Here is a 14,894-nt window from a genome sequence, read left to right on the forward strand (position 1 = left end):
AGTTGTGGTAGCTGGGACTACCATGGGACTGCATTTTTGCTGTTACTGCTGCTGCATGCTGTTGCTACTGCTTTTCGATCTCCTTATTACACCGCGCTAAAAGAAAAACAAGAAGCTAGACTAAACTAGGGATTACAACATCTTATCTATCGTCAAACTTGCTCTTGTAGTTTTCTTTCTGATTTCTGCGATGGGATTCATGCTGGGGGTATTTTGTTGTAATCCTCCGCATTACTGACCTCTGATTTGATCCTGAAACGTATTTCTCTATTCTGCAGGCGGGCTCTTGACTTAAAAGTAACACCTCCGTTCTACGGGCGGGCTCCCGACTGCACAAGTTTAAAATTTAACAACCCCCGTTCTACAGGCGGGCTCCTGACCTCAATCTTGAAATTTATTCCTCTGTTCTACAGGCGGGCTCCTGACTTCAACAGCAATTTAAAGATAATGCAGCCTCCATTCTCTAGGCGGGCTCCTGACTTTATCAACTTCAAATATAACAACCTCCGTTCTAACAGGCGGGCTCCTGACTGCTTCAACTTAAAATATAACAACCTCCGTTCTACAGGCGGGCTCCTGACTTCATCAACTTTAAATATAACAAACTCCGTTCTACGGGCGGGCTCCTGACTCCATTATCTTAAAATATAACAACCTCCGTTCTACAGGCGGGCTCCTGACTTCAGCTACTTCTTCAAAATATAGTACCTCCATTCTCCAGGCGGGCTCCTGATTTCGTCTGCAACTTGCAATGATAACAACCTTCATTCTTCAGGCGGGCTCCTGACTTCAATAGCTTCTTAAAAATATAACTCCTCTATTTTTCAGGCAGGCTCCTGACTTAAACAACTTCTTAAAGACGTAACACCTCCATTCTCTAGGCGGTCTCCTGACTTCAACAACTTCTTAAAAATATAATACCTCTATTCTCCAGGCAGGCTCCTGACTTCAATAGCTTCTTAAAAATATAACTCCTCTATTTTTCAGGCAGGCTCCTGACTTCAACAGATTCTTAAAGATATAATACCTCCATTCTCCAGGCGGGCTCCTGACTTCAATAAACAATTTAGAGATAATACCTCCATTTTCCAGGCGGGCTCCTGACTTCGACAATTTCTTAAAAACATAACACCTCCATTCTCCAGGCGGGCTCCTGACTTCAACCTTCTCAAGAAATATAGCACCTCCATTTTTCAGGCGGGCTCCTGACTTCGACAACAACTCAAAAATATAACACCTCTATTTTTCAGGCGGGCTCCTGACTTCAATTATGACTTAAAATGTAACACCTCCGTTCTCCAGGAGGGCTCCTGACTTCTTCAACTTAAAAATAACAACCTCCGTTCTACAGGCGGGCTCCTGACTTCAACTACAACTCAGAATGTAGTACCTCCATTCTCCAGGCGGGCTCCTGACTTCGACTATTTCTTAAAGGCATAACACCTCCATTCTCCAGGCGGGCTCTTAACTTCAACAACTTTTTTTTAAATATAAGACCTCCATTTTCCAGGCGGGTTCCTGACTTCAACTTCAATTTGAAATGATAACAACCTCCATTCTCCAGGCGGGCTCCTGACTTCCAACACAACTTTAAAAATACATCACCTCTATTCTTCAGGCGGGCTCCTGACTTCAACAATGACTTAAAAATATAACACCTCCATTCTCCAGACAGGTTCCTGACTTCAACTTCTTCTTAAACAATGCGTTTTATTGCTGTTGTTCCTTCCTGCCTCCCGAACCATTTTCCTTCTAACTTGAATCATCTTCTTTCAGAACCGCTTCCCTCAAAATTGGTGTTTTATTCCTCTGAAAACTGCTGGGGATAACACCAGTATTTTATTCACAAATATGTTATTTTCCTTCTTCAAAGACTACTTCCTTTAAAGCTGGTGCTTTCCTTCCACTGGAACTACTTCCCTTAAGACTTGTTTTTCCTTCTTCCGAAGACTGGTGGGGATACCATTTTCCCAAAACTTGTGTTATCTTGCTTCTTCCCCAAGTGGGTATCGGACTTCCAGAAAATTTTCAAAAATGAAAGAAAACTTTCTGCTCCAGTTTGACAATTTTTCTTGTTATCATGATGTCTTTTCATCATCTATAACATTTCCTGTCCCTGCTTCAAGTCAAAGACAAAATTTTGTTAGTTTAAAACGTGGTGAATGGTCGTGCTACTCCTGCTGGGGATGGTTTTTCCCCTTTTCCCTTTCCCTGCTTTGCGTTTTATTACAAAACTTGTTGGGGATGATATTATTTGTTGGGGATGATATTCCTGCTGGGGATGGTTTTTCTTTTCTCTTCCTTCCCCGCTCTGTGTTATCCGACCATCGCGGAACTTGGTCGATAATCTGTCGGAGTTGTTCCTGCATCTCGCAAATCTGCTGGGGATCCTCTTGGAATTTGATCCATAACTTTTCAACTGTTGTTTTTTCTGTTTTTCTCCAACTTCCCCTGGAAATTTGGTCCTCTTGGAATCTAGACCCATTCATCATTTGGTCTTGCGACAAACTTCTTTTCGCTTTGTCGCCTTATCTTTGGCCCGTCCTACCCACATTGTGTTTTTGCACCATCTTGGCAACTGGTAATAAGCTCTGAAAATTCTTTTCAAAAACAAACTGCTGGGGAGATAAAGTCTTTAGACCAAAAATGAAAAATGATGATTTCAAAAGATAGAAAAAGAAGAAATCTTTCTGAACAAATGCTGGGGAAAAGGAAAGAAAAGAACTTATTTAAATGATATAACCGATCCCAACGATCATGTCGTGCATTCCGGATTAATCAACCCAGTCCACTTGTATCAATCAACCTTTCATACGGCCTCATCTTGCTGTTGATAAACAGGCACTCAACTTTTTGCCAAATGCGGATCCTTTCCGCCAATCTTGTCTTGTCGCCTCATAGTGCTCTTCGAGGGGTTTTCACTACTAAGACTCTCTCATTTCTCTCAACTCCCGTCACCTTATGGTGCCTGTGAAGGTTTTCACCGATAAGACTCTCTCGTTTTATTTCCCTCAACTTACGTCGCCTTATGATGCCTATGGAGGTTTTCACCGATAAGACTCTCTCATTTTATTTTATTTTTTTTAGCTGGGGATTGGAGTGTTACCGATATGACTCTCTCTGCTGGGGATTCTTTCGGCTACCAATTCATTTCCAGCTTATGATCCTCTTCTCTGCTAGGGATTAGAGTGTTATTCCCGACTTCCGTTTGCATGACTTGACACTTCTCGGATACTGATCGGGAGGTCTTTTTTGGACATCAATATGGGTTTTTGTGTATGGCTAAAAGAAAAAGGGTAAAAGGTTCAAATTAAACTTGATGGGTAAAACATTACAACTCTTGGAATCAACTTTCTTTCCCAAAATTATAAACACAACTTCTGCCCCAGTTTCTTGCTTGGGGATTTTTATTATTATTTTTTTTACACTATGACCGAGCCGTGAGGCGCCTACGTATCCTTCTTTAAGGAATCAGGTCAAACGTAGTTCCCAATTCCTTTGTTTTTATTGTGACTTTTATTTTGTCTTGATTATTTTTCTCTTCTCTTTCTCTTTCATTTTCATTACTGATTCCAAAAGAGGGGTATGAAAGAATAAATAAGGCTCAAAAGGGGAAGCAAAGGTTGAAGTGTTTGGATGGAAGAACAAATTGCCTTTGTCATTTCATTTTCCGAAACCATGCCAAGTGCAAACAAACAACAATTACAGTCAAAAGAAATCATACATAATATCTCTTAACTGCGTCAGAATTGATAGTCATGTTGACACATTTCCCTTCGATATCCATTAAACACAGAGCGCCATTGGACAACACTCTGGTTACAATGAATGGCCCTTACCAATTCGGGGCGAACTTGCCTTTTGCCTCGGCCTGATGTGGGAGGATGCGTTTCAGCGCTTGCTGGCCCGCTTCAAACTTCCGGGGACGCACCCTTTTGTTGTATGCTCTTGCCATTCTCCTTTGATATAACTGGCCATGACACACAACTGCCAATCTTTTTTCATCAATCAAGTTCAACTGCTCCAAACGGGTTTTGACCCATTCATCATCATCAATCCCAGCCTCAACGACAATCCGAAGGGATGGAATTTCAACTTCTGCCGGTATTACTGCTTCAGTTCCGTATACCAACAAATAAGGAGTTGCCCCTACTAAAGTACGGACAGTAGTGCGATAACCCAACAATGCAAATGGTAATTTTTCATGTCATTGCCTCGAACGTTCTACCATCTTCCGAAGTATCTCCTTTATGTTTTTGTTGGCTGCCTCAACTGCTCTATTCGCCTTGGGACGATATGGGGTGGAATTGCGGTGTGTAATCTTAAACTGTTGACATACCTCTTTCATCAAATTGTTGTTAAGATTAGCACCATTATCCGTGATGATTACCTTTGGGATTCCAAATCTACAGATGATATGGGAGTGAATAAAATCTACCATTGCCTTCTTGGTTACCAACTTGAAAGTCTTAGCTTCAACCCACTTAGTGAAATAATCGATGGTGACCAGAATGAACCTATGACTATTGGAAGCTACCGGCTCAATCGGTCCAATGACATCCATGCCCCATGCAACAAATGGACATGGTGCTGATATTGTATGCAATTCTGTCGGCGGAGAATGAATCAGATCTCCGTGTATTTGACACTGATGGCATTTCCGCACGAAACTGATATAATCACGCTCCATAGTGAGCAAATAGTACCTTGCTCGAAGAATCTTCTTCGCCAATACATATCCGCTCATATGTGGCTTACAAACTCCAGCATGTACCTCTGTCATAACTGTTGCGGCTTGACTAGCATCTATACATCTCAGCAATCCCAAATCTGGTGTTCTTTTGTACAACACTCCCCCACTGAGGAAAAATCCATTTGCCAATCGCCGAATGACTCTCTTTTGATCTCCGGTTGCCTGCTCCGGGTATATCCCCATCCTGAGGTATTCCTTGACATCATAGAACCATGGTTCGCCATCCAGCTCTCCCTCTAATATGTTGCAATAAGCATGTTGATCATGAATCTAGATATGCAATGGGTCAACATGAATTTTGTCTGGGTGGTGCAACATCGATGCTAAAGTGGCCAAAGCATCGGCGACCTCATTATGAACTCTTGGGATGTGTCTGAACTCCACTGATCAAAATCGTTTACTCAGATCAAGCAAGCATTGTCGATATGGTACGAGCTTCAAATCCCTTGTTTCCCATTCACCCTGAATCTGATGCACCAGGAGGTCCGAGTCTCCCAAGACTAAGACGTCTTGGACATCCATATCTGCAGCTAGCCATAGACCCAAAATGCATGCCTCATACTCAGCCATGTTGTTGGTACAATAGAAACACAGCTGAGCCGTAACAGGATAATGATGTCCTGTTTCAGAAATAAGTACCGCTCCTATTCCAACTCCCTTCGCATTTGCAGCTCCATCGAAAAAAGTTTCCATCCTGGTTCCTTGGTCATTTCCAACTCATCTATATGCATCACTTCTTCATTAGGAAAATACGTCCTCAAGGGCTCGTATTCTTCATCAACAGGATTCTCAGCCAAGTGATCAGCCAATGCTTGGGCCTTCATGGTCGTCCTCGTCACATAGACGATGTCGAATTCTGTGAGTAATATCTGCCATTTCGCCAATCTTCCTGTGGGCATAGGCTTCTGGAAAATATACTTCAGTGGATCCAAGCGTGAAATGAGATAAGTAGTATATGATGATAGATAATGCTTCAATTTCTGGGCCACCCAAGTTAGGGCACAACATGTCTTCTCAAGTTGAGTGTACTTAACCTCATAGCCTGTAAACTTCTTGCTGAGATAATAGACGGCTTGCTCCTTCCTTCCTGTAATGTCGTGTTGCCCCAGTACGCAGCCAAACGAATTCTCCAGGACCGTTAGATAAAGAATTAACGGTCTTCCCGGCTCAGGTGGAACCAACACAGGTAGATTTGATAAATATCCTTTGATTTGGTCAAATGCTTCCTGATAATATGCCGTCCATTCTACCGCAACATCTTTCTTCAGTAGCCGAAAAATGGGTTCACAAGTTGCTGTGAGTTGAGCAATAAACCTGCTGATATAATTCAACCTTCCCAACAGACTCGTTACTTCTGTCTTGTTCTTCGGCGGTGGCAAATCTTGGATGGATTTGATCTTTGACGGGTCCAACCCAATGCCTCGCCGACTAATAATGAATCCCAACAACTTTCCAGATGGAACACTGAATGCACATTTGGCCGGGCTGAGCTTAATATCGTACCTTCGAAGTCTTTGGAAAAACTTCCTTAGGTCTGCTACGTGGTCTTCCTGATGCTTGGATTTTATGATCACATCGTCCACGTATACCTCAATCTCTTTGTGTATCATATCATGAAACACAGTAGTCATTGCTCGCATGTACGTTGCCCCGACATTCTTCAAACCAAATGGCATTACCCTATAGCAATAAGTCCCCCACGGCGTAATGAAAGCCGTCTTTTCCGCATCTTCTTCATCCATCAGAATCTGATGATACCCAGCATAGCAATCCACAAAAGACCCGATCTCACGTCCGGCACAATTATCGATCAAGATATGGATGTTGGGTAATGGAAAGTTATCCTTTGGGCTTGCCTTGTTCAGATTGCGGTAATCGACACACACCTTGATCTTCCCATCTTTCTTCGGCACTGGCACCACATTAGCCAACCAATCAGGATATCGAGTGACCCGAATAACCTTTGCTTGCAGTTGCTTGGTTACTTCCTCTTTAATCTTCACACTCATGTCTGTTTTGAACTTCCTCAATTTCTACTTGACGGGAGGGCATACCAGGTTAATGGGCAATTTGTGAACCACTAAATCCGTACTTAACCCCGGCATGTCATCATACAACCATGCAAAAACGTCTTTGAACTCAATAAGTGATTTGATTAGTTCTTCCCTGATATTCAGTGCAATGTGGATGCTTATTTTAGTTTCCCTGATATCATCTGCATCCCCTAAATTTATGGCTTATGTGTTATTTAAGTTGGGCTTGGATTTCTCTTCAAACTGGCTTAACTCTCTGTTCATCTCTTCGAAGGCTTCGTCCTCATCGTATTCCGATTCATCATCATGATCGACCTCTTGTACAATTAGTTCGGAATCAGATTGATTTTTTAGACTGGGTTGAAGATCCATTGTGCATGTCATGTCATTAGAACCAATATAAAGAGAACTGTTCAGAAAGAGAAAAAAAGAAAACAAAATAAGAAGAAAAAAAAAGCTTTCACTTTATTAAAATACGGGATAACAGAGTTTCACACTTTGCCGAATACAAAACAAAACTGGATTACAACCCTGAAATAATCCAAAAAGACAAGAAAGAAAAATCCAGAGCCTACTACCAAGACTCCCTCCGGGCAGGAAGAGGAGTAGCTGTCCAATTGTTGATATTGGCCTTAGGCCCCACAAACTGTATATCTGCCTTACTGGAACCTTCTCCAGCTTCTATCATGTTGACATTGGTGAATATCCTTTCAAAGCCCTCATTCAAATCTCCATCTGGCCCAATCAGTGGTCCGAGAACTTTCGGGACCGACAACTTTCTGATACCTGCTCTAACAAATGATCTGGATAGGCGCGGAATTGGCTTAGGAAGGACCCAGACTCTTTTCTTCAACTTACGGGCCCGTCTCATATCCGCTGCTATAGGCTTGAACCCCAACCCAAAGGTGTCCAGACTTTTGGACAAAGAAACTGGCTGAACAATACCCTGAAGATCAGCCCCTAAACCTTTGCCTGGCACAAACCCGTTCTTCAACATCTCCGAGGCTACCATGACAGTCGCAGCTGCGATCCTGGGAAGTGGAAGGTCCTCGCCTTCAGAAATTTTATCCACTGAAACCGATCGAAAACCTGGTAAACCCACGGTCCCTTATCATCATCAGTCTCTATGAAGGGCACGATGGCATCACTTACGGCGCTTGCATTGTCTTCCCCATGTACTATGATCTCTTGCCTATCCCACTTGAATTTGACCATCTAATGTAATGTAGATGGCACTTCTTTGGCGGCGTGGATCCAGGGTCGCCCCAACAGAAGATTATATGACACTGCCACGTCTAACACTTGAAACTCCATGGTGAACTCGACTGAACCAATTGTTAATTCAAGTATGATGTCACCCACTGTGTCTGTACCACCACCGTCAAACCCTCGAACATAGATGTTGTTCTTGTGAATCCTGTCACCATCGACCTTCAGTTTGTTCAATGTGGCCAAAGGACAGATATTGGCACTGGACCCATTATCAATCAGTACTCGAGTGACTACCGAGTCTTCACACTTCACGGTCAAATAAAGGGCTCTATTATGTTCTGTACCCTCTACGGGCAACTCATCATCTGAAAAAGTGACCCTATTGACCTCGAAAATCTTGTTTGCTATTTTCTCCAGATGATTCACAGAGATCTTATCCGGAACATGGGCTTCGTTCAGAATTTTCATCAATACCTGGCGATGCTCATCTGAATGGATCAACAACGATAACAATGAGATCTGTTCCGGCGTCTTCCTCAACTGCTCCACAATGGAGTAATTTTGCGCCTTCATTTTCTTTAAAAATTCTTCCGCCTCTTCCTCGGTAACTGGATTCTTTGTCGCTACTGGATTGGCCCTTCTTAACTCTGCGGGGGAAAAACACCTTCCCGAACGAGTTAACCCCTGTGCCTCACATATTTCTTCCACAACTTCCTTCCCCTTATGCATTACCATTACTTGATTGTAGCTCCACGGCACAACTTTCTCGCTGATTATCAACAACTGCATTACTGGCCTGATAACAACTGGTCCTGTGCATGCCCCCTTCACGACTACTGGCTTGCTTGATATCCCTTGCACCGTTACTTTGACCGGCTCTGGATTCTTGGCAATATCAGACGAACTCTTCCCTATCACCATTATTGGCTTGCCTTCTACCCTTTCCGACTGTACTACCGCTTTTCCACTGATCAACTTTTCTTTCGGACTGGCACGGATCATCATTACCGTTTGTGAGGGCTTTTGAGCTTCCCTCTTTTGTGCACTAGTTCGATCATGTGGGCTTCATGGTGTGCCGGCAACGGGTTCTGATTGATATTAGGTGTCTCTGGCTCCTGGAACTCGATCCTATTTGTGTCAATGAGATCTTGTACGACAATCTTCAACTTCCAACACTTCTCAGTATCATGCCTAGGAGCCCCCGAACAATATTCACAGCTTACCGAGTGGTCCAGATTTTTGGGAAGGGGATTTGGCAATTTGGGCTCCACAGGACTCAATAAGCCTAACTGCCTCAATTTGTGGAACAGAGTAGTATAGGTTTCTCCCAGCGGAGTGAATGTTCTCTGTCTCTGCACCCTTTCATTCCTGAAAGTCTGATTCCCACGGAAACCTGGTCCCGAAGGATTCTTGTAGGCCCTTGGTGGTGGATATGTATTTTGTGGAGGTGGATATGTATTTTGTGGAGGTGGGTATGTGTTTTGGGGAGCCAGCGCATGCCATTGCGGGCGAGCCGGAGGCTGGGTGTAAGTTTGGGCGTGATGGACAGAGAAATGTGGCTCCTGTGGTGGGTAGTAGGGTTGTGGAGGTCCGTATGGAATGTGTGGGTAATTTGAGTGATGGGGTCTAGGTTGGTAGTGAGGGGGGGGGACCTCTGGATCTGGACCAAGTACCTGCCTCAACTGTTGCGATATCTTCCCTTTTCTTCTTTCCGAGCGCACCTCCCATACCGCTCTGGATGGCCTGAGTGGTTGCTTTAATCGCCGAATAGCTCAGGATTTTGTTGGACTTAAGTCCCTCTTCAATCATACCGCCCATTTTTACTACTTCGTTGAAAGATTTGCCAACTGACGTCACCAGGTGACCGAAGTAAGTTGGCTCCAGAGTCTGCAGAAAGTAGTCCACCATCTCCCCCTCTCTCATCGGAGGATCAACTCTTGCCGCCTGCTCTCTCCAGCGGAACCCAAATTCTCGGAAGCTTTCCCTGGGCTTCTTCTCAAGTTTCAGCAATGTGAGACGGTCAGGGACGATCTCAAGGTTGTACTAGAAGTGACCTGCAAAGGCTTGTGCCAGATCGTCCTAGGTGTACCACCTGCTAGAATCCTGTCTTGTGTACCATTCCAGTGCAGACCCGCTTAGACTTTGACCAAAATGAGCTATAAATAGCTCGTCCTTTCCCCCAGCCCCTCTCATCTTACTGCAAAAACCTCGCAGATGTGCCATTGGATCACCGTGCCCCTCGTATAGATCAAACTTTGGCATCTTGAACCCTGCCGGCAATTGAATGTCAGGGAATGGGCACAGATCTTTGTAGGCCACACTGACTTGGTTGCCTAACCCATGGATATTCCTGAAGGACTGCTCCAGGCTTTTAAACTTTCGAAGCACTTCGTCTTGATCTGGGCTCTTAGCCGGTTTTTCAGTCTCTACCGGGATCTCGAAGTGAGTATTATAAGTTTGAGGCTCGGGTGATTTGAAGGTTGGTTCAGGGGGGTAATATTGGTTATCGTGAGCCTGAAATAACGGCTCGCTGGATGATCTTTGCAGCGCGGCTGGTGGGGGTGCCACGAAAATAGGAACATTTTGTGGAGGAGGGTTCTGATTAGGTTGTGAAGCTTGGGGATCATAGGTATTTCTTCCCTGATAGTATTGGTGACTGGGGAAGCATGTCGAAGGGCCAGGGGGAGGGTATTCCGGCGTGTGTCCTGGTGGGAGAGTGGGAATAATGGGAGGGTTATGCACTTTTTGTACCCTAGCTAAGGCTAGCTACATTTCTTTCATCTCCTGTCTCATCTTATCCATTTCCTCCTTCAGCATTTGATTCTCCGTCCTTTCATCCTCGACACTTTGGTCTGAACTCATCATGCTTTTTAGTACGGGCCCTTTGTATCTTGTTTGGTAATGGTAATCTTCCAGAACGTTCTAACAAACTAACAGGTTCGAAATCTCTGGATAAACAACAAACTTGTTAGCGTTAGAGTTTAACACATATTGCAATTTCACGTTGGGGGATGCAATGTTCCTAGGCAGTTTATCCATTTCTAACATGTCTTTGCTTCGACCGCATGCGTCATTCCGGTTTACTTTGTTTGTGCCTCGTTTAAGTGTTTCTGAAACTTTTTTTATTTCTCTTTTTATTTCCCTCTTTTCCTTTCTTTTATTCACTTTGCCCTTTCTCTTTTTCTTTTTAGTGGTGGTCGAATCTTATGTGGATTGCCTATGTATTATGTCCCCGCATGAATCATACCGGGCGTAGTTATGCCCTATAAGTACGAAAAGTAAAAAGATAATTTTTGGAAATTTTCGATTTTTCACTGATAAACATTCTATTACAAACCAGATGCTTTTTTTTTTGGAAAGGAAAATAACAGACTCGAAACCAAACCAAGTACGAACTCAATAACTACTGACCTCTGATGTGAAATAAAGACAAACTCTGACGGGCATTAGACTCTAAGAAAAAGAAAATGCAGATTCAAACTATGAACACATTAAAGTTTTAAATTTGGGTGCCCGCGGGGCGTCATTCGGCCTCGCCGCGGGTTTAGGTGTAAGGTTCCTTTCTAGCTATTCCAATTCATACATGATGTGCTTCACAAATATCATCACTGCCGAGAAAAAAGTAGTACGGTTCATGTTTTCACACTCCCGACATTTCCTGGTAATAGCATGAGCAATAGTCAGAATCTTGTTCTTGGTTCGGTCTTTCCCTAGGAGTAGGCATTCTATCTGATCCCCTCTAGCCTTCAAAACCCGAGAATTATGCAGATGTTGTTTTCGTAACTGCTGTATTTCATCTTCCATCGAGGCCATCAGATTATAACAGTGTTTACTCTCAGTTTCAAAAGCCTTGGCTTGTTTAGCCGTCTCGCTCTCTAGGGTGGTCACCTTCCTTTTTTAGACTGAAAATGGTCTTTTCACGATCTTTCCTTGCATGCTGTGTGCGCTCTTTCGTTCTCTTTGCCCATTTTACCTGGAGTTGTGCTATGGTATCCTTAGATTTCTTCAAATTATCCCGGCACTCACCGATTTCCTTTTTTAACCCTTTTATTAACCGCTCATCCGACCGACTCCTTTGTTGTTTGTCAGCATCTCTCCTCATCTATCGGATTTGGGTTTTCAGCGCCTCGTTTTCTTGGGCCAATTTGCTCTTTTCTCCCCGGTCGGCATCAACTTGCAGACTATTTTCAAATTCCAGGTTTCTAATCTGTTGCCTCAGCTTGCCTATTTCTGCTCTGTAACTTTCTTCTTTAGCCAACCAATCCCACTGTTCTTGCGACGCCTGGACGAACTCCTGGAGATGGGGCCTTTTGGCCGGTCTCCCAAACTCGATTTCTTTCCTAAACCAAACAAGGTATCCAGGCGAAACTTCACCCTTGGACCGATCGCGTACACATGTATTGGCTGTTAAGTATTGACACTCACTCCAAATTTGTCGGACTGCTGCTTCAGGAAACTGTCCGTTGGGCCCGATCTCAACTACTTGGCCACTAAGATCTTCATCTTTCGGAACTATTTGGCATCTCCCCAACTGTCTCAAGACTCGATACGGGGCATAGGGCTGAATACTCCGGAGTCCCATCAAAAGGAAATGGGGTCCAGTGGTTGGCATATATATGATTTCATCCACAGGCAACCATCCTAGTGTCCACTGTATTTGGCCAGCGGTGAGGGTCCGAAAGAATGATGTCCACGCCGTAACTCCCTCGGGTAGACTGACCCCCTTGATTCTTGTGTAGAACTCTTCTATGCAAGTTTTCTTCGAGGAACCATAACTCAAGAGCTGGGAACGGTGGCAGAGATGCTCATTCATCCATATTTGTAGCAACAAGTTACACCCCTCGAAAAAGTTCCCTCTGGCTTTGCAGGCTGTGAGAGTTCGGAAGATATCAGATACTATCATAGGCGCAAGAGTGCTTTCATCTTGAATGAGCAAGGTACTGACGACCCCGGCTATTTTCAAATCAATGTTTCCGTCTTTCCTTGGAAATACCAAAAAGGCCCAAAAAGGTTATCATAAAAGCCACTCGTCTATGCTCGTCCCATTTCTGACGGTTACTTTTGTTGCATAACTTGTTACCTGGGTTGTTGAATCCTCCGACATGACCGTATCTGTCGTATATGAAGCGCGGATTACAAAAACCTGCGGCCAAATCTGGGTTATGGACCGTCCTGGGTATCTTTAACGAATCTAAAAACCGATGCACAGTGACAGCTCTTGGAGCAACCAGGTATTTTTGCCTCAACGGAACTTCAGCATTTCCGATGTACCCGGCTATTTCCTCCAAAATCAGAGTGAGTTCGAAATCGGAGAAGTGGAAGACATTGTGTGCCGGGTCCCAGCAGGTGACCAAAGCTCTTATGATATCCCCCGAGGCTGGATTTCCAATAAACCCGTAAGACCTTTTAGATATTTCTTGACCTCATCTTGCCCTTCACCACCTAAATCATCCCACCATAGCCGCAACTTGAAAGGGATTTTAGTCATTATTGAAAAAGGTTCATTTTGCATCGTGCTCATCCTGCACATTTATTAAGGTGATTAAGAAATAAAATTTATTTGACTCAACAAATTGACTATTTTTAATTTTTCACATATTAAAAGGAAGATCCGGCTCCGCACACGGCTTTTCAGCACTTCGGGAACGAAGATTTTAAAGCTGGGTGAGTCAACCGGTCAAAAATCCAAAAATGACTAAAAGTGGCCGTTTATGCAAAGTCAGCCTTCCGGCGTCCCTTTCGGGAACACTCGACTATTTTTTCCAAAAACGGCATCACCCGACTTATTTATGTTGACAATTAAAATTTGACATTTTTGGCTATTTTTGTAAAAGGGGAGGTTGGACCCGATGAGGGTTGCCTACGTATCCCGCACCCTGTGAGAATCAAACCGGCGTAGTTCGGGTCGATAAAACAAACTTCTTTTTGAAAACTAGACTCTTTTCATTGGCAAATAAAACTTATATATTTTTTTCCACTTTCTCAAAAAAAATTATATATATATATATATATATATATATATATATATATATATATATATATATATTTTTACTTTCTAAAAAAATTCGGCAGAGTTTCGACACTATTTGGACATTGATTTTTTTTCAAACACAGGCGATTAACTCTCCTTAACCCTCATACTACTATTTTGCTTTCCTCAAAAGTTGGTCAGCATGCAAGTCCGAAGCAAATAAATGCACAAGTAGAAGCAAGTAAGATGCATCAGGATGGTCATTTTCATTTTTTGGTACACCTGTCCTAGACAGACCCAACCCCTATGTTGAGCCTCCAAAGTCAAATGCACGTGATGCAAACAAATGTTCCTACTAGGGATCCTGCATGAAGCTGAGTTATTCTAGGTTCATAACCAGGGTATTTGTTCTAGACTATGTACCCAAGCGGACAACTTGAGTCTAGGAGGGGGCTACGTACCGGGAACCAAAAGGCCATCCGGCTTAGTAACTTGTCCGACCTCTTTCTTATTTCAGGTATGACACTAACAGGATAGAGAGTCTCAACCAACAAGCACATCCCCGGAGGTAAGAAAAGAAGGGTTTCGGCACAGTTTATATACAGTTCAGATAATATCAAAGCGGTAAAAGCAACATTTAGCACATTAGGCCCAAATAGGTAACAAAATCAGATAAAGCCAAATATAACAATTTATCTAAGCTCAAATTCTGAACCCTGGACCAGAGATTCTGGGTTCGGTCCCCAGCAGAGTTGCCAGAGCTGTCATACCTCCTTTATTACCTACACCCGCAGGGGCGCAGAGGGAGTTTTTCCAATTAAGGGACAATAGAAACGGGATTTATTATTTAATTCAGAGTCGCCACTTAGGAGATTTATGGTATCCCAAGTCACCGGTTGAATCCCGAATCGAGGAAAAGATTGAC

This window comes from Nicotiana tabacum, chromosome 16 (assembly GCF_000715075.1).
Source record: "Nicotiana tabacum cultivar K326 chromosome 16, ASM71507v2, whole genome shotgun sequence".
Taxonomy (NCBI): Eukaryota; Viridiplantae; Streptophyta; class Magnoliopsida; order Solanales; family Solanaceae; genus Nicotiana; species Nicotiana tabacum.